The sequence below is a fragment of the Ambystoma mexicanum genome, chromosome 10 (assembly GCF_040938575.1).
Source record: "Ambystoma mexicanum isolate Mex_15411 chromosome 10, UKY_AmexF1_1, whole genome shotgun sequence".
Lineage (NCBI taxonomy): Eukaryota > Metazoa > Chordata > Amphibia > Caudata > Ambystomatidae > Ambystoma > Ambystoma mexicanum.
This window is the reverse complement of record NC_090932.1, coordinates 208476624-208501699: the sequence shown is the minus strand read 5'-3', so window position 1 is coordinate 208501699 and position 25076 is coordinate 208476624.

The following is a 25076-nucleotide window of genomic DNA, read 5'->3' as shown; positions in this document are numbered from 1 at the left end:
CGGAAGACCATGCGCCGACAATGGTGGACAAATAGGATCTGGAAGGACAATGTGGCTGCCATCAACGTGGAGGGGGTGGCAGCCCGCAACATACGACACGTCTGGAAGCACTGGGAGGACTTCAGGTCCAGGACCCTCATCAAGACCCGGCGCCTCTTTGAGGCAGAGGATGCAGAGGGGTGCGGGGTCCGCCTTACCAAAGACCAGATGAGGGTCCTGGAAAGTATACACCCAGTGCTTCACATCCAGGTCCTTGAAAGGCATACCTGTCTGGAGTCGAGCGGTAAGTGTCCATGTGTACTGTTTGGACGCAGTGCATGTTGAGGTGTCCCAGGTGTGTGCAGATTGGACATATGTATTGAAAGGGCCATGTATGCATGTGTATGTGCAAGGACATGAGCCAGCTGCATGTGAGTCCAGTCATGTGTGAGGCACATCAATGGTGCATGTGTTACAATGCATCATGCAGAGCAGCATGAAGAACGCACACATGTATGCATGCCTGTGTCTGTACTTTGACATGGTTGGGGTGTGAGAGATGTGTGCTGCTGTCATGGACCTGCATGATGTACATATCTGTGTGTCCGAGTAGTGTGTGCGCCATGGATGCATGAAACATGTCCGTGACGATGTGTTAATTCACTGATACAGCCTAGTCATCCTTGTATCCACTGTGTCTGGGAGTATACCAGGCAAAATGCATGACCCTCCGGTGATGTGTGTGCATGTGACCAGCATGTCCCATGATGCATGTGATAATTAGCCCACCATTGGATGCAACTACGGTGCCTTGGACATGGATGCCCATGTATGTTGCATGTGCCATGCCTGTTCCTGCATGTGTGTTACCTGCACTGACCCATGTGTTGTGGAGGGACATGATTGAAGTGACATTTGACAGTGCCACTAATGTGCTATTGCTTTGTGTCTAGGGGACTATAGTTCAGTACCCTGATCCTTCTGTTCAATGTCTCCCTTTTCATAGCGGTGAGTGAAGAAGAGGGCAGAGACAGCGCTGTGGAGGAAAGTGGCAGTGATGCCTCCACCGGCCGGCGACGCAAGGCCCAGTCACCCTCCCAGGATTTACCATCAACCGGGAGCGAGGGGAGTGGTCCAGCGTCTGCCACTACGGATGCAGCAGATGGGGTGGATGAGCCCCCACAGAGGCTTGCAATGGCAGAAGACGGTGCGGAGCCATCCAGGTTGGTGGTGGGTATAGAGGAGGAGGAGGCCGCTACAGAGCCGCACATGGGACCTTGTGGGGGTGGTACCACTGGTGCAAGTGGTGCAGTCCAGGGGCAGTGACAGGAGACAGCACAGGTCGCCGCGGAGGTGCCTGTGCATGTCTCTGTCCCTGACAGTGTGACTGCATCACCATGCACCAGCAGGAATGCCCCGTCCCAGGCCCGTCCACATGTAGGAGGGAGGTCCACATCATCTGGCACTCCTCTAACTGCGGACGAGGGGACTCATGACCGGATGGAGTCCGTCCTGATTGTTGTCGCGTTGCGCACACGTGACATTCGTGATGATGTGTGTGCTTCGTGGGGGCACCACGCACATCATCACGAAGAGCTGTGTGCCAACGTGGCCCAGTTGGGATGGTCCATGTTTGGGGGGTTTCAACCATGTGTCAGCCAGTCTTGCGGCCCTCTCCTCCTCTTTTCACACCATATGCCAGTCGTTCTCCGTGCCGTCTTCCGGCCCAGATGCCACCAGGGCCCCCTGTGGATCTGCCCCAACCAATGGAGCCAGCCTGGTGGAGGTCCCACCCCTGCCACAGTCAGGAGTCAGAGGTCCAGCAGGGGTGGACACCCCACCAACTGGACCTCAGTGGATGGAGGATGTGCCGGCATCATCGGGCAGGGCACGTGCACGATGGCGCTGGTGGATTCCATCATCCTGGATGCCGTTGTGGTGGCAGAGGCAGTTGCATCGGAGGCAGCGGCAGGCTCAGCGTGGGATGCATCATGCTCGGGGCCATCTACATCACAGAGGCAGGCATTGGCCGTAGGGCAGGAGGCCCATGGATTGGGAGTGTCTTCCGTGTGGCAGCAGTTGGGCCAGCGGATAGATGCGGAGCGGCGGTGGGCGGAGGAGGCACGGCTCACTATGGTCAAGGTGGAGAACTCCATGTGCAGGGCATTGAGGCGGGCTGAGTGCCTCGAGACAACTCACAGGGAGTTGGAACAAGCCATGACTGCATCCCTGCGAGACCTCGAGGACAGGGAAGGGACCCACCTCCGGGACATTGAAGAGGAGTTCGATGATACCCTGGCCCAGAACATCAAAGAGTGAGCTGTAGGACTTGCCTGCCGCCATTGTACATAGTTCATTAGTGTTAGGTTTCCTTTATTTTTTCTTTTATTTTGGAGTTAATGGACATTGCTCCACTTCATGTATATATTTTTTTCTTCATAGGACTTTTTTGTAGGTTTCATTTGCTTTGTGGATCACGGACCCTTTGGACTTGGATTGTAGATAGTTGAAGTCTTGTACAAACTTTTTTTTCAATTTTCCCATGGATCAATGGTTTTCTTTTATTTGGATTCTTTATTTCTTATTGACATTGGCAAAGGACCACTTTTTTTATTCAACATGATGTTCAATGATTTTGTTTTTTTTGGATTACCTATTTTTTTTATATCTGTCATTGTATATTGATTTACATGTTTGATATCCTCTATGTCACTTTGTTATGTTTTCAATACATTTTTGGTAACTTCATGATTGGTGTTGTGTTCTATCATTGCTTTTGTGCATGTCTCAATGAACATTGCCTCAGTTACGTGTTGCCAGTGTGTGGCTACGTTGTGCATTTATGCATGGGCATGGTGGTTCTTTTAAGACTGTCATGGCATGGGTGATTTGGGCGTAGGCACAGTGGATGGTTCCATACTTGTACTGGGGGTCAAGGGGGATTTTGGTTGGCATTTGGGCCATGGGTCTGTTTAGTCATGACATGTTGTTTGGTGGGCCATGTGTCGGGGCCTACTGGCAGGTGCCCGTCACTGGTAGGTGGGTGGGTGGGGTGGGGGACATGAGTCAGGGCCTGCTAGCAGGTGCCCTCCACTGGTGGCTGGGTGGCATGGGGTGGGGGACATGAGTCAGGGCCTGCTGGCAGGTGCCCGTCACTGGTGGTTGCCTATTTTGATGTGGGACAGGATTACACACAGGCACCTCCATGGAGACCTGTGCTGCCTCCTGTCCCTGCCCCTGGACTACACTACTAGCACCAGTGGAATCCCCCCTCAACGCCCCGTGCATGGGCCTTCCATGGCCTCAACCGAAACCCCCACCAACCTGGATGACGCTGTGCCATCTTCCTATATAGGCCCCAGTATGGGCTCAGCTGCCCCTTCTGCTGCCGAGGAGTCCACCTCCAACATCCGCCTCTTGGACCTTCCCTTGGCAGCTGCGGCTGCGCACGCGGCACCAGACTCCTCACTCCCCGAAGAGATGTAAACCTGGGAGGGGAGATGGGCCTTGCGTCTCTGGCTGTGGGATCCCTGCCGCTGTGCTCCACAGCACCATCTCCGCCCTCTTCATCAGTTGACGCTGCAGACAGGGAGAGACAGAACACAGGAATCAGGGCACTGTACACTGGTCTGATACACACATGACAGTTGCACATGAGTAGCAGTCTCAAACTTCACAGTTGGCATCACACTCCGCAACACACATATCATATGAACCCACACACATGTGCAAATTCACAGGAAAGTTGCAGCAGGCAGCAGCATCCATACACATACAACACCATAAACATATGAGGGTTAGCCTGACATCAAATGCAACAAGGGGAATGCCGAACACATGCACATATGCCACCAGACATACATGCATCTGTACATCTCCACCACCTGTCACAGTGCAATCATCGGCAACTACGTCACATCTGCCAATCGGGTTCCCACATGTCTGGCACATGCATCCATGGCATATCACATTCGCACACATGTCAAACAGACACACGCACATGTATGCCGTGCACATACAAGGTGTCACACCACAACCATACCACAGTATATACACAGAAATGCTAACATGTGTGCATCCCCATATGCATTTTTGCATAGTGCATTTGAACACATACACCATTGATGTGCCTCACACATGACTGGACTCACACGCGGCAGGCTCATGTCCCTGCACATACACAACCATACATGGGCCTTTCCAGACATATATCCAAGCTGCACACTCCTGGCACACCTCAACATGCACTGCATCCAATCAGTACACATGAACACTTACCGCTCGACTCCAGATGGGTCTGCCTCTCAAGGACCTGGAGGTGGAGTGCTGGGCGTATATTTTCCAGGACCCTCATCTGGTTGTCGGTAAGACAGACCCTGTACCCCTCTGCATGCGCTGCCTCCAAGATGTGCCGGGCCTTACTGAGGGTCCTGGACCTGAAGTCCTCCCAGCGCTTCCGGACGTGTGCTATGTCGCGAGCTGCCACCCCCTCCACATTAATGGCAGCCATGATGTCCTTCCAAATCCTCTTTATGCCAGGCCATGCAGGAAGAACTCTGTGTTACACGTGCTACCTTGCAAGAGGAAGCACAAATATCACGCAAGGTTCTGCATGCTGACCTACGTGTCATAGATGCACAGAACCAGGATCACCGGTCCCGCAGACGTGCTGCCGACGAGGGGCAAGCTGCGCATAGGCGTTATCAGGGTACTGGGTCACATCCACCTTTTGAGTCAGAGGGTGAGGAAGACGATGACTTATCTCCCACACAGGTCGGGCCGTGCAGGCATTGAGCCCATGGAGTTTTTTTGATCTCAACATCATCACATGTGGGTGTTGAGGTGCGCCCTGCACCTCCCCTCTCCTGGGTGCCTACCCCCATCCCCCCCGGGTTGTATGTGGCTATTTTTTTATTTTTATAGTTAGTTTAATTAGTTAATATGGTTTAAAATTGCTTGTCTATTGTGACAGTGTGGTGCTTTGTGGCTTTTGAAAGCATCCACTGTCTGTTCCAGCTGGGCCCTTCAAGCTTGTCTTGTGTATATGTTTGCAGCTTGGGGTCCTGACTCACATATGCCACTCCTGCTTCCACTATCCATGGGCTCGCAAGGATGGTTCAGTGTTACAACAATTTACACAAGGGCATTGGACTTTCACCATATCTGTGGGCTGTCTGCTGCTGTACTACTTGTGTTAACACCCCTATTGGGGATTTTGTATGCTTTCTCCACAGCATGTTTGCAATCAATTTTGGTGAGTAGATTATTGATATGTCCATTTATTGATGTTGATGTATGTTCTTTTCTTGCCTGTATATGTGCTTGATGCACTTCATGCTGTAAACAGTAGCCTGCACCCTTTGGCTATCAAAGTCACACTGATGGTGGGAGGCGGTCAGATGTAGGTCTCAGACATGGCCGATTGACAACCAGCATGATGACACACACACAGGAAAATGTCCAGCCTTATTAAAAGCTTTTATGCCCTTGCGGCAGGAAATTGAGCCTCCAGACTGCCTTTCCCTGCAAACACGGGGCAAGAAGTACAAAAACCTGGCCATGTTGGGTGATGCACACGTGTGTATACATGCACAAGCAGAAGAACGGGGCTTGTGCTCAGACGTCCGACAGAAGCAGATGTGTTTCCAGGAGCTCCAAGCAAGGTGAGCAGCACGAGGGGCCACACCCCAGACGATCTTCCTCCAGGCCCCTCACACATGCATGCTAAGTAGCGCCAGTGCTGGGGAGCTTGGCCAGGCATTGGGGAAGATGCGCACAGTACAGCTAAGCCGCGTTGAGGACCAAATGGCAAGTAGCTTTCAAAGTTGTCAGGGGCACACACAGGGGGCATCGCCCATATCCTCGAGTCCCCCCTCCTCCATAGAAACCAAGTTATTAGAGCAGTAGCGTTCGTAGCCAGAAACAAATTCAGCAGATGGGGGGCACCCAGCAAGGCACAGACTTGAGTGCAGTACACATCATTTGCATATGCAAATTGCCACATGCGCTACATATGGAAATTTGCGGCTGCCAGAACACGACTTGTACTGAAGTAGCACCTCACCACATGCGTCTAGCAGCTCACCCAAGGACCATTGTATCATGTGTGATCCTTGACACATTGCTCTTCCATTTACCGTGGGGCCACATGCGGCTGCCTTACCGCATTGACAGTGTATGACCCATCATGGGGGCAAGCAAAAGTATATGAACAAAGCAGCAGACAAGAGTGTTTCTTTGGGAAGGAGTCACTAAGTTTGAGGCATGAATGGTGTTGTGTGTGTGGTGAAAACACACACAGAATAGTAACTCACACTCTCTTTGTTGCATTGAACTGCTCCTGTTACCGGACCTGAGAGTGTGCAGGCAGGAGGCCAGCACTCACCCCAGAGATAAGTCTCTCTTTGGCTTGCATTTGACCCATTTTGTAAAATGTGCATGAAGAACATGGTTTCTCTGATTGAGTATGTGTTATTGTCAATAGTTGTATTTTGTCTATGGCCTACTTTCCCTTGCCCATCTACCTCCCTTCTCCCGACCCTCTTTCTGGTTATCCTGAGTACCGATGCCTATCCAAAGAACGGATCCCTAACCCTCTTTCCCCGCCGGGGTCTCGGAGGCCTGTGTAAGTTTTACCTTGCATGCACCTAGACCACGGTGGGGGTGGTTGGTTCATGCCACTCCTGCGCCTGGAGACCGGAGCTGTGACACTACCCATCAGTTGTTGCATCCTCATTGAATATTGTGTACTGAAAATGCTACCCATCCTGTTGAACCATTGTTGAACTGTGCTACCTGGGTTGTACTTCTATCATTCTGCTTGGACTTGTACTTTTGACAATTTTCAGCGACTTCTATTCATCTACTGGAGACTCTTCCAGGGATTTTTTGTGGCTACAGGCTTCTTCCCTGGTTTGGGGGTTTGGCTCCTTGGAGTTCTCTGCGATTTGGTATTTTTACCAGTCAAGGTGGCCTCTGAGGGGTCTGGACCCTATTTACATGCAAGGTAGAACTTGGAAACCAAGGGGTAAGGGGATCCTGAAGCCAGGTAGACTAGAAGGAAGAAGGCAACGGACCTCAGACTCAGTTCTTCAGAAGGTCATGGTGATATGTCAATGAGGGAGGGCCTTTTGTTGTGGGACAGTACACTTGGGCTACAGTGTTTGGGCACACTCTGATATTCTAATTGTGGGGTACTATGTGCATGATGTGTTCTGCTGGTCAATGACTGTTCCTGTGTTGTGTTTACTTTTCAGGTATCAGGGGATTGTTGTGGTCTGACATGCTGGGGTGTACACATGGGCAATATTCACATGTGATGTGTACAGGGCATTGAGGGTCACTTGATTTCACATGCATGTATTGAGTGCATGTCCCTACTGACACACACACTTACACAATGCTCCACCACACATACAACCACCCTTCCATGCCCACACGTGCACACAGATTGCCTTCTCTGGCATGCTGTGTCCCTCCAGCACATGTTCACTTACCATTTGGGGATTGTGTACATGTGTTAGTAGTTTTTTTTTGTTGCTTGTTCTTTTTACATGATGCTCAAGGTGTATCTCCAACACAATGGCTGCTCGCTGTGCTGTGTGCTGAGCAGTGTGCTGCAGGAGACACACACAGCACACGGGTTAGGGATTAGTGAATTTGGCTTGGCCAATGTGCATGACAACAGGCATTCAGTGTTTTGTTGATGGTACCACTGGTGGCATGCATTTGTGTATGACTTTTGTATGTGTGGGAGGTTGTTGGTCAGCCATTTCATCTGATTTCATGTCAGGTGTGATTGTCTCGGCCCTCTTTCCATTTATCACATTGTTTCTAATTGGTCATGGGCTTTTGCTGTTGCATGCCTTGTCATGGTGTGGCTGACAAGGGTGATGTGGGTTGGGAGGGTTTGGGTGACATACCATGGATTGTCGTGGCCTGTTTTGCAGGGGGATGGTGTGATACACACCTTGCATGCGTTCCTTTTGGTCACACAGGATTGGTTATGTTTAAGTAGCTAGGGATGCACACAATGTAGCACTTCTGTGGCAACATTCTCAGGGTGGTAAGGTTGTGAAAGTTGACTGTCTCTTTGTCATCATCGATTGTCACCTGGTATGTGCCAGGCCTGTGTGCACTCCGCAGGGGTGGGAGTTTAGGTGAAATATGTGGCCACAAGCTGGGTCAGGGCTGCCTCGCCACATGCCCTTTCCCCTCCCATGGGCAGCACCTGTGCCTGTGGTTGGGGATGTGGGGGCACCACCATGTCCGCCGGTATGTCCCACCATGTTGCAACACTGTGCAGGACACATGCTGCCACAATGATCCTGCACACTACTGGGGGTGCATATAATAGCTGCCCGCCAGAGCGGTCAAGGGAGCGGAAGCGTAACTTGAGCACTCAGAATGTGCTCTCCACTATGCCCCTGGTTGCAATAGGGGCAGCGTTGTATCTTTCCTGGGGTGGTGTGATGGGGTTCCGTATTGGCGTCATCATGTGGTTGCTCAGAGGGTAGGCACTGTCCCCTGGGGAGGTGATTAGTTGGGTTTGTGTATTTGTCTGTGTGTGACATGCATGCATGTGCACAGGCATTTGTACTCACCTAGGAGCCATGTGTCGCCATGCTTCCCAGCTTCCAGGGCCCGGCTCAGGGCGGACATTCTGTATATGAAACTGTCATGGGTAGACCCAGGGTAGTTTGCATAGACAGAGGTGATGATTCCCTTGGCATCGCATACAACCTGCACATTGATGGAATGCCAGTGCTTGCGGTTTTGATAGATGTGCTCAGTGGCCCGAGGTGGACGTAGGGCCACATGGGTGCACTCTATGGCACCGAGCACTTTGGGGAAGTGCGCCACCCTGTAAAGTCCTGGACCACGGCCTGCCTTTCAGCGGGTGTTCTGGGCATGTATATGTGCCTGCGGACTGAGGGGCACGCAGTCATTATTGCCAACACCTGGTGTAGGCAGCATGACTGCGTGGCCTGTGAGACACACCAAATTATGGCAGGTGTCTGCTGAAATGACCCAGTGGCCAAAAAATGCAAGACATTGAGCCCCTTCTCCAAGGGGCTCAATGCTTGGGAGCACAGGGTGGGTGATGTAAGGTCATCTTCCCACTCCCTGACCAGGTCTAGGATGATACGAGGTGGAAACTTATACGTGCGATAGACCTGGGTGTCAGGCATCCCAACAAGGCTGGTCCGGGGCAAAGAAATGCAGGGCCTGGCTATTCTCCTCCTCCTGCGGTGTTCCACGATCAGTGCTGCGACAAATGGGGCATTCATTGTAGCTGTATATACTTGTTTGCGCGCACTTTTATACTGCGCTGGGACTCTTCCACCTGCCTTCGTGTGGCAGACATGTTGATGCCTGTGCACGTCTTCTGGCATGCATAGGTTTCCCGTATTCGATTCCATGAATACATGTAGTTTGCTTGCATGTGTGCATTCCGTGTATTTCCCAGCAGTACTTCCCAAGTCACGCCCTCATTTTCACGCATTGTTCCCCATTCCGCGTGTTCTGCCCCCTTTTGGTGTGTGCGCTACACGTTGTGCGCTTTAGCTGTGCGCGACCACGCATGGCGTTCGGGATGTTGCAATGACATGTGCGCCGTGTGAGCCACCCGCGGATTTGGTGCACGTCCCTGGGTAAACACGCGCAGGGCCTTCCATGAATCACACACGTGCGCGTGCGCTTGCTTTTTCACAGTTGCGCCAGCTTGCGCCACATTTTTCGGTCCACATTTGTTCCATGAATCGGCCCCAAAGTGTTGTAGATCTAGAATAATTGTTGCATACTGATATACGTTACTGCTAAATAGATTGTTGGACAGCTATATGAATGTGCTGTTAACTACATTAATTATTGCAAAAGCAGATTGTTTTAGATAGCTGGCATTATTGCTGAATTATGATTTTATTTTTTTGAATAGCCATATGAAGTAGTACATACATATATTTAGTATTGCATAGTTGTATACACTGATAGATTAATCATTGCTAAATGCACTTCACCCTTATTTGCTCGGATTAAACTGTTGCTCATCTGCATCAGTGGTTGCAATGCCAGATGAACTACTGTTCAACAAAACTTAATTTTTGTTATCACCACAGACTGATTGAATGTATATACTGATAACTCCTTTGCTAGACTAATTGTCACATTTTTAGGATTAATGTTATTCTCTATTTGTGTTCCAATCTTTGCTAACCACATTAAAGGCCATACCTTCAGATTAACTATTCAACTGCTAGTTTAACTATTTCACCATCGGATTAACAGTTGCATACTTATCTTGAAAAATAGGAATGGACCCACGGAATGAATTATAATTCAAAATATATTCAAACTATGTTATAGAAAGAACTATAAGATTCCACAATGGGAACAATCTGCATACATGTGTTCTTTATTTTTTATTATACAAGTAATTTATTATTAAAAACAATAAAGTGCTAGGTGACACATAAAGTGCATTTAATATAACGTGTCAATAGGTCACCCTAGAAAAGTGCCAATGCATTGCTTGAGTGATTGTTAGGATGCTAGGTTAACTCTGAACTGGCTGAAGTTCTACATGGGGACCCGCTCCGGTTCGGATTGTTGGTGCCTGTCCTCCGCACAGGTGAGGCGTGGAAGGAGGCATTCAAAGCTGTGTGTTGTGGAGGAATGGTGACTATGGAAGCTCCAGTTTGGGAAAATCGGGATCTACCGGAGGTTGGGAAGATGAGGAAACAATCAAGATGGCTTTCTCCAGGCATATGGAAGGTCAAAGACATAATTGCTCTGCAGTAATTGGCTCCCTTTCAATACACGTCCGATACGTATGGTCTTCGAGATAGGGACCACTACACATGTTTGTGACTGTGCCACGTGATGGGCCAAGAAGGGAGAGAGGAGTGGGACATTACTGAAAGATCACCATTTGAGGCAAACTTCCTGGAGGGGAACATCGAGGGGAAGGTCAACACACAGCTTTACAAAGCGATTAACAGCTTTTCCACTCTGCCACTGTGAGGAATTCAAGCATCTACATGGTGTGTGTGAACTCGTTTGAGCTTTTTTAAAATTTGAAATGAAATTGAATGACGGTAGATCAAACTCCGGAAAACGTGTGGGCTAATCCGCACACATTTTCCTATGCTCACTGCACAACATATGCATAGACCTGTGTACTCTGGGGGGACACAACCTACAAGCGCAGTCCCCCCTGATATGATATGATAAGGCATTTATAACGTGCCTATACACAAGTGTTTCAAGGCGCAATTTGTCATATTTAGTTGGGCTATGACAGGAAGAGTACACAATGCATCACCAGCAGGGGGAGTACCAAACCTTCCCCCTGCCATGGCGAACCTGATTAACTAACAAAAGCTCCATGGATCTGCCTTGTCCTTTACTTGGCCTCTGCAGCTGGTGGAAGTGAGTGCATACTCCTTCCTCACTGACAGTCCATTCCAGGTCATTTGGTCACTTTCTCCACCCCTACCTCTTTCTCCAGCTTTGGTGTCACCCAGAGCTTGAACCTCTCTTCCTGGCTCTTTAACACTTAACTTGCTCCAATGGCGTACCTCATTTCTACCTTCTCGTCTAACTTCCAGTTTTACGTAGATGACACAAAACTCTTCTTCAAACTTCCCTCTGACCCTCTCCTTACTTCACCCATCTTTCTACACTGTCTATCTAACATTTAGTCCTGGTGCACTTCCAACAATCTCTGCTTCAATGCCAGCAAGACTTAGATCCTTCCTATTAGGAAGCCTGCTCCCTCTTTCTTCCTCTCACTCTGGCCATCCTTTATGGGCTCTCCTCCATCCTTCATCCGAAGCCAGTAAACTTGGAGTCATCTTTGACTCATATCTTTATTTCCATTCAGGACCTTGCCAAAAAGTCCCACTTTCAACTCTTCCTTCTCAAAGGAATTCTCCTCTTGCCCACCTTCCCGCAGAAGCTCAATGTCTCCAGAGCTCTGGTTCTCTCTGGGCTAGACTACCGCAATAGCCTTTTCATGAATCTACTCTCTTCCTCTCTGCGACTCCTCCAGCTAATCCAGAACAGGGCAGCAAGATGTATCCTTGGCCTAAGGCCCAGGGACTGTATCTCTCCAGCCCTAAAATCCCTCCACTGGCTCCTGGTTGCTGCAAGGATCAAATTCAAATCCCGCTGCATCATCCATAAGGCTGTCTGGGGCCAGGGACCATGCTATCTTCAACTTGCTCTTACGAAATACTCTCCCTCTCGGTCTTTACATTCCTCTGTACCAACTCCCTGTGTGTCAAGCACTTTGCTAAACAGAAGGCTGGTTGCCAATCTAATTCCTCAGCTGGCTCCCTCTTATGAAACAGCCTCCCCCTTCCTCTTCATATTGAGCAGTATCTCCTCAAATTCCAGAAGCTCCTCTCCTTCCGTTCTCCGTCCTCTGCTAATCCCACAGTTGCTGAGATTGGTGACCACAGCCCTTATTTCTCCTTTTGGGCCCTGACTTCCCACACCCAATCACCTTCAGCCTCCGCCGACCCGCTCCAAGGACTTGTCTGTCACCCACTGGCCTATGCCACTTTAGGCCTGCACTCACCTATTTAGGTATGCAATGATTACATCCAATAGGAAATAATGAATGCAACGTTACTGAAATAAATACTGAATGATAAATATATAGGGGTGGGGGTAAGGGGTTGAAGGTGTGGGGGATGGTTTGGGCTGGGGTTAGAAGCATGGGTAAATGGGGGTTTTGTGGGGGAGACCCCCCATTTCTTTATTCAGTAAAATTGCATTTTCTATTTCTCAATTTGTTACTATCACATGCAACCCCTATTTATTGGCAGCTGACCTCTCCCTAGCACTTCCTCCACTGGTCACATACCTCTGCTGCTCACTCACAGGCACTCCAAACACTTAACCCCACTCCATCTCCCCCTCTTTTCTCTGCACTTGCACGTTCTGAATGCTCACAAGGCCTAGTAGGTCCACCTTTATCCTTCAGTGTTTTAATTTGTCTCAATCCCATGTTCCCTCCCTGTTGCCATGTGGGCGCTTTGAAACACAATTTACTTGCTGTATAAGTGCCTTACAAATGCACAATAAATACATGAATACAATTCAGAGGAGACTTCAAACAGGCCCACAAGGGGCCTGGCTGCAGAGGTTAATAAAGGAGAGAGGAAACCCAACAACATTTCATATGTAACAGTGTCAACCTGAAGCCATCTCCCGTCTTCAGTATTAGTAACAGTGAACTGTCATGTCTGAAACTATTGTTTACAATAGGTCAGCCTGGTAGGGTAAACCCATTCATAATGTACCAAAATGTGGTTTGCAGGAGCCTGCGATTCTGGTCTAGCCGCAGCTTCAAGGGATCCCTGCCACTTTAATAGGTAACCACATAGAGATCCATTGATCAACAACAGTCAGGAAGATGGGTGGGGCTTAGTATCACAAGGGAATGTTGGGAGAATGTTTCTGCCATACACTTCTGGTTCCTGTTTTCACCTGTTTGCCTTTTCCTGTTGCAAAGCACTCTGGTAATGACCTTCACACATATAGTAAATTGTTGGTGGGGACCCCAGGATTGGTTCACTAAGGTAGGCTTAGCCTACACCAATCAATGTGGCACACTTGGATTTAAAAGACAGCTGGACCCCTCTTTAAGCAGATCATATGAAGACTTCACCAGATGTAACAAAGAAGAACTCAACCATGGATCTTGGCTGAAGGTACAGTCTGCTGTTCATCTTCTGCCAGTGAAGGAAGGCCAGATTATCCAAAGAGGGAAGCAAGATGCTCCCATACATTTCTCCCAGTGAACACAGGGAGAAACAGAGAGGACCCGCCAGGCACTCCAAAACTGGTACCCAGCCAGCACAAAGTGTATCCAGCTAGGCTCTGTGGCAAGCTTCCTGGAAAGGGAGTACCAGAAGGTCTCTCAACCTACAACCAATGACAAGGCAGCTGCCTGCAACACACCCCACATCTGTGGGCCATCCGCCTTAAAGGACGACACAAGCCTATTGAAGAAGCTTTGAGAAGTGCCTCGACGAGCATCTACAACCGTCCGCCTTAAAGGACATTTTCAAGTCAGTCGAGTTCCTCGATCTGCATCCGATGGCAGTGCTGATCCTCGTCAAGCCGCCGTCGCTCAAAGACATCTGAGATGTCTCAACCAGTAGTGCGGAACCACTGATCAGCACTGAGACAACAATTCCTAACCCCTGAGCCACCATGTATGCCAGACTGCAGCTGTTAGCCCATCTTTGCTCACCCAACCGTCTTGCTGCCTGTTACCCGCAGTTGACTCCCCTCTTGAACTCTGTCACAGAAGTCTGCAAAGCACCCTGAAGCCGAATCGACCCTGTTGAGCACAAACAACACCTACAGCACAATGTGCTTGTTGTTCTGACCCCCAGGTTCTTCCCATAGGGCCCTTGAAAACATTTTAAGGCCCTTGTCCACATTTGTGCTAAATTCAAGAAAGCTTAACAACATGTTGTGGTTCTTAACCATACTGACTACCCTCCTGTCAGTATCCGAATTGCATCCCTTTTCCTTCTTTGAAAATGTCTATCCTCTGCATTCCTTTCCAGGGTAGGTTTTATTTCGTAGCGTTGTTAGATTGTCTGTTGTGATTAATAAAGTAGATATTTTTAATACAACCTTGACTGGACATTCCATTCATCATTGGGAAATAATTGTATTTTCGCTGTGTTTCAACTAACCAATGATCCACAACCTTTCGGAGATAAGCCTGCCGTTCCTTTGACATTACCAAAATTGGACAATGAGGTTTATAATGTGCTCATTATTCCAATATGTTCAGATCCCTTCTGGTGCATTAGAGGAGTGGGGATAAATGATGGTTTAGAAACCGATATTCACCCCTGGACAGCTGGTACACCTGAATTTGATTCGCCTCAAGGACATCCATAACTGGAAATTCAAAACATGTGACAATATAGCATTAACAAGCCCTTCACATTTTCACAAAGGAAAAAAGTCAGCAAAACATTGAATCCTGACTTAATCTTATCAAAAAAGAAAAAACAAAGGCTCAGTAAATTCTGGAGAAGAAATCTAAAGAACCAAATCTATCAATGAAAAGGAAAATATGACTACACACAATAACGTACAATTGGCAATGCCCAGACAGATAGGCGTCTTCAAATTAAGTAAAGAATTAAATAAAACAGCACAAGCAACATGTCACCAAAACGATTGTTAGAACTCTGCGACTCCATTATGACATAGTTCACAACCAACATGTTTCAAATCCAAGATTTTCTTGACAGGAAAGGACCATCGCTATCGCATCCAACCAGGAAAGCAGCACCGACAAACCACCTACCCAGACACTAACAGTCTTTAATCTATTCTCTACCAAGGATTTCCTCAACAGGCTCAATGGAAAACCTGTGTCCCAATGTGTATAAAGAAGTAAATAAGTAACCACAGCCACCACTTACCTTTATTGCCATAATCAATGAATCAATGGGCAAGGCATAATCAATTATGACAACCTTCCTTACAAAGAAACACAGCTGGCCTACACAACCAAGCAAGCAGCCAACAAATTAAGATCATAATTTTCTTTACCAAACTCCTCAAACATCTATTTACTAAGAGCTATAGGAATACAAAGAAGAGAAGAAAACAACCTTCTCGTGTGATTCATATCACAGATTTTGCCCAAAGAGAGATACAGAATACACACTATGCTTGATATGGGCATCCAAAAAAAACAACAGGGATACCAACACACCAAGTGCACTCATACTGCAATATATTTCCATCACCTATCAGTCATGGGGTCCTACTAAACCAATGCAACTGGGTTCTTCCCTGACAGAGAGGACTGAAACAACATGCATGGCACCTTTCAGGTCTTGTCTTTGTAGGAGTTCATGCAGAGTATCCCAGGGATCCATTCTCTCACTGCTTTTCTTTAACCTCTGCATGACCCCACTTCTGGAACTTAGCAATTCAGGCCTTGCATTCTTCAGCTACACAGGCAACATGCAAACCATTCACAAGCTTGATAATGAGCCTACAACAAACACACCCAATGTCAGTGCATTACCTTTTACAAGTGGACTCTTAGATGACCACAGAGACTTAAACACAACCTAACACAACCTAACCAATGCTGTACTTATAATCTGCAACACATCATCACCAGACCACACACCAGTGCCCCATGAAGATGAAATTGGCACTGTTGCATGCCAACCACAAATGTCAGAACACCTGTGATAATGATTAAGAGATGTCTTAAATCCACCATAAGGAGATTATTCCCTAGATTAGTGCTATTTGACACTTTGTGCCCTGCCTGAACTTCACAGAGAGGACCCTGGCCGTAATCAAACTTTTACTCTCAGCATGTTACTATGCCAACAGCCTCATCCTTGAACCCATGCAATATCTTCATAACAGACTCCAAAGAGTCCAGAACCGGCTGCCAGACTGCTACTGAGACTAAAGAGAAAAGAAACCATCTCCAAGTCCACTGTACACTCCACTGGCTCGCGATCAAATGGATGGTTCACTTCTTAACTCTGTGTATTCCACATTGGGCCTTCAATGGAAGTGACCTTGAATCCATCATTAGCATATTAACCCACTACTTACCATTGGGAGGAATTTGATCCATCAAAGATCAGTCGTCGAAGTGCACGAAAAGAAGTAGTTGAACTATGTTCCCTGCTGACCTGCCCCCGGTCCCCACAAAGCCCATACCCACGCCCTCTCCCATGCGCAATCCGAACTCCCAAACACTTCTGCTGTTTAAGGGAATGTTCAGTGCAGTTCACTGAAGGGCAAGTTTCAACTTCTTTCTATACTTCTATTTTAAAACTAAAATATTCCGGAATGGTTTCTTTCTCAAACAAAAGTAGAGGGACAGTAAATCATTTTTTTTTTTTTAAGTATAGGAGCACCGCTCGCGCCCTCTTCGACCACTGTCAAAGATGCATTAGTAATGGTGTCAAGCTTCAACTGGAAATGGCAAAGTGAATCATCCTTCTACTTTCTCTTAACCAAGCATTGAAACCTCTGCCCAAACACCTCCACACAGTAGATCACCATCTGAAAGTCAGAAAACAGCTACATGCCTGTTTATACAAATAACATGAGAGGGCGCTAGAGGGCCAATCAAGATGGCCGCATTGTAGTGAGCTCCCGCACGGCCAGATATTAATCCTCCATCATCCTCATATTTTTGGAATTCTACTGCCCTGACCTAAAGTCCTCCAGGCCAGCCAGATGCTTTCATACCCTCTGGCGAAATTTGGAGGAGAATCGGAGCCCAGGCGACCCTTAATGCTGTGATCTGAGCCTGCAGCCCGAAACACTCGAGCGGGCCCATCTGAAGCCGGGGCCGCAAGTAGCCACCAACGCCTGAACCGGGATCTGGCACAGCAGAGGCACCTACCCCCCACTGCAACCCTGAGAGGTGGAGCCTGGCGGAGTGCCCACGAGCGGCGGACGAGGAGCGGACTAAGACCCCCCGCCTCTCCCACCCCCTGCAGCCCGACAGTCCTGCAACGTGGCGCTCGTGGCCCCGGCCAGAGCGGGCGTTCGAAATTCACAACAGGAGTGAGGGGGCCCACGTAACAGGTCACGCGCCTGGGCGTCAATCAGAAGGGGCGAGGGACGGATCACGGACCCGCGCCGGCGCCCTCTCTTCATCAACTTGACCCAGTACGGCGCGCAGCGTCCTCCCGCCAGACATCAAGGACGGGGGTGAAGGCCTAGAGACTGCGTCCCTCCCCGGCGGGAAACAAGCCAGCGCAACTCGCAAAGGACAAGCTGGGTCCAGAGGCGAACTCTGTGCAACAAACTACACAGCACAGGTACAGTGGGGGGAAAATCAGCGCTAACAACCCCGCTGTGGCCCCACACTGCTCCAACCCCATACTGCGCACTAGAGCCGCCTCTGGCATCACACCACCCGCAGCCACGCTCCGCAACACTCCAGCTTAACCCCCCCACAGGGCCCATCAAGCATTCTAAGAGACCGTAAGACGGACCCGCTGCCCCTCAAAGGGACAGTGTGGGTGGACCGCAGCTGTGACATCATAAGGCCCAAAGGGAACAAGTCACATATCGCCAAAGCAGCAACACCCCTCCTGGCACACACACTGCTGGACTCCCAGGCCCCTCAGTGAGCTCTGAATCAGCAAACCTACACCAGAGCAGGGCATTACTGTTAAGCACCCCCTCACAAGGGGACGACTGGTACCACGAATCCGAGGACAACTACTGGCCGCAACACACGGATAAACCCGTGCAGCACTTTTTTCAATGGGGAAGATAGACAAATCCCAGAGGAAACTGACTTTTGAGTCCGGAACGGCCCCCGAAACCCCTAGACTCCAAGAAGAACCGGAGACCCCAACCGACAGTGAAAACCAAATGGGTGAAGGAAACACTGCAACTGACATCAAGGGACTCCTATTGGACCTGAAGGCAGGCATAGGGAGTCTGAACAACAATATGGACGGCCTCTCCTCTAAAGTTGATCTCCTCCAACACAGATTGGACACCCATACTGAGCGCCTTAACGAAGTAGAGCAGCGCGTGTCCACCCTAGACGACGGCGCAGTGACCCTGGAAGCTAGAATCACCCAGCTCGAGACTCAGATGAAAGTCATCACCGCCAAGTGCGAAGATTTGGAAGGTCGCTCCCGAAGAAATAATATCAGGATTATCGGGGTGAGGGAATGCCAGCGTGAAACAAAAATGGAAGACTTCGTTGAATCGTTATGCACCACCCTTTTCAGCCGGGATGCCTTCTCACACTTATTCGTAGTGGAAAGAGCACACAGGATCCCATCCGTCAAACCCATCCCGGGTACCCCTGCTAGGCCAATAATAGCAAAACTCCTCAATTATAAAGTCCGAGTCCCATCCTTCGACTGGCCAGGGAAAGAGGAGAGCTACACCACGATGGAGACAGGATCCACTTCTACCCTGACTTCTCCCCAGCTGTCCAGTCTCAGAGAAGATCCTTCACTACCACGAGGCAAAGACTGAAAGACAACCAATTTTCATACTCAATGCTCTTTCCGGCACGCCTCACAGTCCAGCATGGGGGAAAAGTCCATGTTTTTCCAAACACTGGAGGAGGCTAACGCATTCCTAGATCGAGAAGGATGGCCCGGGCTAAACATCAACCAAGCTCGCATACAAAGAGAAAGAAGCCGCAGAAACCCATCATAACTGACTCAAGGTCATCGGCACTAAAACCCGCACATAAAACACAGCAACTTGTCCGAAACAACATAGGAGCCAAGCACTCCGAGGCCGTGCAACTTGGGAAGCCCCTAACGCCCCTTGCACAGCAAAGTTATCTCAATAGTTCATTGTTAATGGGTGGGAAAACAAGGGACGGGTACGCGCCGTTGCGGATCCCATCCTGACCCAAAAGGCAAACAGACGAGTTGGGGGTAGCCCGTGTAAGGACGGAAGTTGGAGAACAAGGCTGGGAATGCGCCCCCGGACCGCTGATCCCCATCGTCCCCCCGGTTCGCCACACTCTGTCACGCCCCCTCTTCCGCACGCTCTGGAGTCCTTCAACAGTCGGTCACCGACGCTACCAGCAATGCCAGACGATCCCTCATGTCAGACTCAGCATCAGCTGCACAAATCTATACACCAAACAAATAATTCAAGGTCGTCACCTGGAACATTAGAGGGGGCAACCGCCCCTTCAAAACAAGGAAGATCCTGCAATATCTGAGAGGCATGAAGTAGTTGTTGCCATGATCCAAGAAACACACCTCCTTCCGGAAAAAGAACATCAATGGGCCCGAAACTGGGGTTGCCACAGATACTTCTCCTCGCATTCAGCCTACGCCAGAGGGGTGGCGATCCTGATTGGCAGGCAATTTGGGTTTTGACTGGTAAACTTCGTAAAAGACACAGAAGGCAGATCTCTCTTGGTGAAAGGAATAGTCGAGGGCAAAAAAATCACCTTGGTCAACTCATATGGCCCTAATGTGAATGGTGCTAGCAACTTTGATTGGGTACTTACACACCTCGCAACACAAGCGCAGGGATGATTATCTGGGGGGGCGATCTCAACACTGTCCTGGACCCAGCAAAAGACAGGTCACAAAACAATACACAGCCGATCTCCAGACCCGCCCTCAAGGTGCGGGAAATATGCAAAGCCTATGACCTGATAGACGCGTGGAGGCACAGCAACTGGGAAAAGCGACTACACATTTCACTCAGCAGTGCACAACACAAGATCCAGAATTGACTATCTTTTCATCTCCGCCGGAGGTTCGTTCCAATGGGGGCCCTGCCAATACTACCTAAAACCTTTTCCGATCATTCCCCGGTAACCCTCATTTGCAACCCAGCCACCTACAGTCTCGCCTGCTACATTGGCGCTTCAAGCCGGGCTCACTGCAGGACCAAGTGTTCGCCTCAGAACTACGTGACGAGATCTCAGCATTTTTGGAAACGAATGTGGGTTTGGTGGCTTCGGCGAGCACGATTTGGGGGGCACTAAAGTGCTTTGTGAGAGGGGTCTGTGTGGCCAAAGAGAACGGCATCCTTAAACTGATCTGCCGGGAGCTAACCTCCAGTGAAGAACATCTAAAGCTCCTTGAACTTAAACTCTCTTCCACAGATGACTCCGCCGTCCAAGCCGCTCTTAAAGAAGAGCTGCAAGCGTTTGGGTCCACAGCGGAACGAGAAATAAAATTCCTAGGCCGGAACAGTCAAATCCGACAATACGGCGAAGGCCAAAAACCTGGTGCCCTCCTGGCCAAACTTGTAAATGCCGACCGGAAGCCCACAACAGTCGGAAGAATATGCTCCAGCCAAGGCACAATCGTGCACACAGACGAGGAAATCGCAGATACATTCCAATCCTTCTACCAAGACCTATACACCTCAAAATACATCTCAGGCACCGACACATTACACAGAACCAATGAAGACACCAAACTATTTTGGGTAGATAGAGAACTACGAGAACCCTTCAATGAACTCATCACGTAAGATGAAATAGTCGAAGCCATCAAATCCCTCCCAAACACCAAAGCCCCAGGACCCGATGGCCTTATCGGGGAATTTTACAAAGCTTTCGCAAATACCCTTGCTCCCCTTCTTGCCGAGGTTTACGGTGAAGCGCTAGAATCAGGTTCCCTCCCGCAGACTACCCGGGAGGCCAATATCATCCTCCTACACAAGACCGGCAAACCCCCAGAGCAATGTGTTTCGAATAAGCCTATTTCCCTACTTAATTTAGACAACAAAATACTGGCGAAAATTCTCACTAAGAGGCTGTTACCACTGATGCCGTTTCTTGTACTGGCGGAACAGGCCGGCTTTGTGCCAGGCCGCAACACGACATTCGGCATCAGAAGGCTGTTCGGGATTATGGAAGCTCTTGACCCCGGTCACCAGGCCGTTCCGATCTTACTCGGCGCCGAGAAGGCTTTCGGCTCGGCAGAGTGGCCCTTCTTATTCGCAGTACTCACACGGATGGGCCTTGGAGCTTGCTTCATTAAATATATATCCTTACTTTATAATAATCCCCAGGAGACAGTTGTGGTGGGTTCGGCGAGATCAACTCCTATCAAACTAAACGGGGCACCAGGCAAGGGTGCCCATTATCAGCATTCATTTTTGCATTAATAATGGAACCTCTGGCCTCGTCCCTGCGATCCAATCAACTCCATCGGGGACAAAGCATAGGTCCACACAAGCTGATCATATCCCTATATGCGGACGACATAGCACTTTTCATCCGAGACCCCGCTGAAAACCTGAACCCAGTTATTAGAGAAGTAATTCAATTTGGGACAATTTCTGGGTTAAAAATTAATCATTCTAAATCAATTCTACTCCTGCTTACTTCTGCCACTAAATCATTTACCGATGACTACCACTTCACATGGGAAACCTCACGGGTACGCTGTCTAGGGATACTAATGTCACTAAACTACCATGAAATTTTCTGTGACAACTACGAGACAGCTTTAAAAACACTCCAGGAGAAAGTACACCGCTGGAAATCCCTCCTGCTAACCGTGTGGGGAAGAGCCTCACTAGTCAAAATGCTAATCTTGCCGAAACTACTATACCTTTTCTCTAATATTCCCATCTTAGTCTCACAATCCTTTTTGAAGAAACTTAAGAGTCTTGCCCTAGAACTCCTGTGGGCGGGCAAACCAGCCAGAGTAGCTTACTCAACCCTGATACTTCCGGTATCAAGCGGGGGACTGGCTCACCCTGATTTAGATAGGTATTTTTGGGCGGCGCAGGTGCAGTTCCTCAGCCACTGGTACACCACGAATTTCGTCAGACCACACGTGCAAATAGAACGGGCCCTGGCGACCCCCAACTTACTGAGGGCAGTCATCATCTGTCAACTCCCTGTGCCTTATAATGAAAGGGGCCCCTAGGGGTCCCTCGCAATATGGAAACAAGGCAATAACCATACACGAAAAGATGCGCCAGACACGAGGTTCAAATTCCCAATGCTAGGGTTTATTGCAAGCAAAAATAGTCTCAATTGGCCAACTGTGGTCTCACGCACCGCAACATGAGTTTCCTAGACCTCGGGGGATGCAAGAGAGCGAATTACGTACATCAGTTACATATATACAAAATGCATATCATACAATCAGCTATGTCATGTTTAACACCCCCTTTTATTAAGTTTCTTTGAACTCGGGATGACGATGGACATTTCTGACGGGTATGACAACTATGACACTTTCGATGCCTATTCTAGTAACAATGTGCAATTAGAAAGTGCGGAGGCATCTTCTAGTTGTTGAACAGAACACGGTAGTTCTGTTCTTGGAAGCAAGCTGCACACGGGGGAAGAGCCACATTCCAAGCTTTGCTATCTATGGGGTACTATTCGTGTCCTGGGAGCCGACATGCTCTAAAGGGTTTTGCGAGGGGGGGCATAAGAAGAGCATAATTCAAGCCTTTAGCTGCTTTATTCTAACATATTCTGCCACAATCCGAGACTGGCTGGCAGCTGTGAAATTATTAAATGCCCTGCATCTCTCCCCCAAGGCTACAGAGAGTGAGCGTGGGCATTCCTTTCTGGGCTACTCATGAGGAGTTTCAGCGAACTCCTCAGTCCCGCGACCTTGCCCTTTCATATTCAGACAACAATGTTAACAGTTGAGCAGAGTAAGCAGAATTCGCAAGAATTACAAGCTGCAAAGCAGTTTAGACAGAAAGCAATGAGCAATGGTTAACAAGCAAAATGGCGATTCTTGCTACGTTTAAAATGGCCGCTTGTTGGTCAAGCATAGCAGTCTGTATGTCTATAATTCGGTGCATAAAACGGTTGGCCTTCGGCCATCAAGTTACGTCTATCATTCAAATGAAGGGTATTCACTTTTCCAGATTGACAAACCCTCCTTTTGGCCGTATGCCAAACATCTTATTTATTTATTCATTCATTCATTCATTCATTCATTCATTCATTCATTCATTCATTCATTCCTCCTCCGATGAGGATAAGTCTGGGGTCTCTATGTCTGAACCTTTCATGCTATCATGAGCATCATCTTCATCATTAATGTCTATGGCCATGAATTGTTTTACTGTTTTTGTTTCATCAGTGTCTCTGTTATTTCGGCCTTGCGTTTGTTTTCCTCTTGACACCATGTGCATACATCCCTTAGTACATCCCTCCGTTGTCTCAGTGCAAACTATTGGTAGGCATTGTATGCAACAGCAACATGTTATGAATATACCAAGTACCACCATTAGTATCGAAATTAACTTCCATCCCCAGGACCGCAATAGTCCCCACAAACAAGATCCTATCCCCCAACTCCCTTCTTCAGTAGCGAGTGTGGAACTTAGGACATGTAATTTCCGGATTGCTCTAAATATCGTAGGGGAGTAATCATCTATATACACACAGCATGTAGTTTTTACGAGTTTTCAAACTCCCCCACGATCAACTAATATTATATCGAGAGCCATCCTGTTTTGTAGTGCCATTAGTCTTATTCCTTTCTCTTCTAACGTCATATTCAATAAAATATCTGTTGTTGAATCTATTGTATTTTTTAATATTCTAGACAGTTTTCTTATATTGTAGGAATTTTCTATTTGGGCCAAGAATGGTATAAATGATTTGGCTATATCTATTGCTATCATTCCATCCTCGCTACTCCTTTGAGATCTACCTTTTGTTCGTCTGCCTACTTCTGCTGTTTTCAAGAAGAACACTCCTGGAAACAGTAAACCTAGGTAGCATGTACCTCCATAGTTCCTAGGTAACCATGGATATGCTTTTTCCCCACATATAAAGTAAACAGGGTCCCCTACGTACACGGGTTTTATTTCGTGCTTTTAAATCACTGTGTTCAGGCAGCTGCTAAACGTTCCTACTTTATAGGAACCTTTTTTCTGTAAACATAGGGGATCAGTTTCGGGGCTGTGATCTACTGTATAGGCAGGGGGCACAGCATCTTTATTTCATTCATCTCTCATTCGAAATGTCATTACTGATGTTTCTTCTGCTGGCGGGGTCGGTCTATTCTGCCTATTTAATCTATCTAATCTTGTTGTCTTTTGTGTATTTTTACTCATGGGATATGGTGAAAACACGCGAGCTTTGTGGAATATGGAACAACCCACAGGTCTCATGATCACTTCCTCAAATTCATTCATATTGTTCTCATCTAGCTGACCCGTATTACTCGTGTTCCATTTCCCAAAGAACATTGCACTCAACGATACTTCACATGAATAAACCAATGGTAACGGTTGTACATACCAGCCTATCCCTTTCCCACTGTGCTGTAGTCAATTGCACAAACCCAGCAATCTTTTTTCTTTAAAACCGCATGGGTCATGTTCATGATGAGCAACAATGTATTGTTGACATATCCTTCTCTATGTCTTTCTTCCATTGGGGACAAAGTACCAGTGATTACATGAATCGGGCTTTCAGTAGCTGCTCTTGGCAAAAGTGTTTCTAATGGGTGCGCGGACTCCAGGAACCATAGTGTAATAGCTGTTATTGTTGGTACTACCATACTTAAGAAACCCAGGACCAATGTCCAAATCAGTACCTTATTCCTTTTACCATGCTTTTC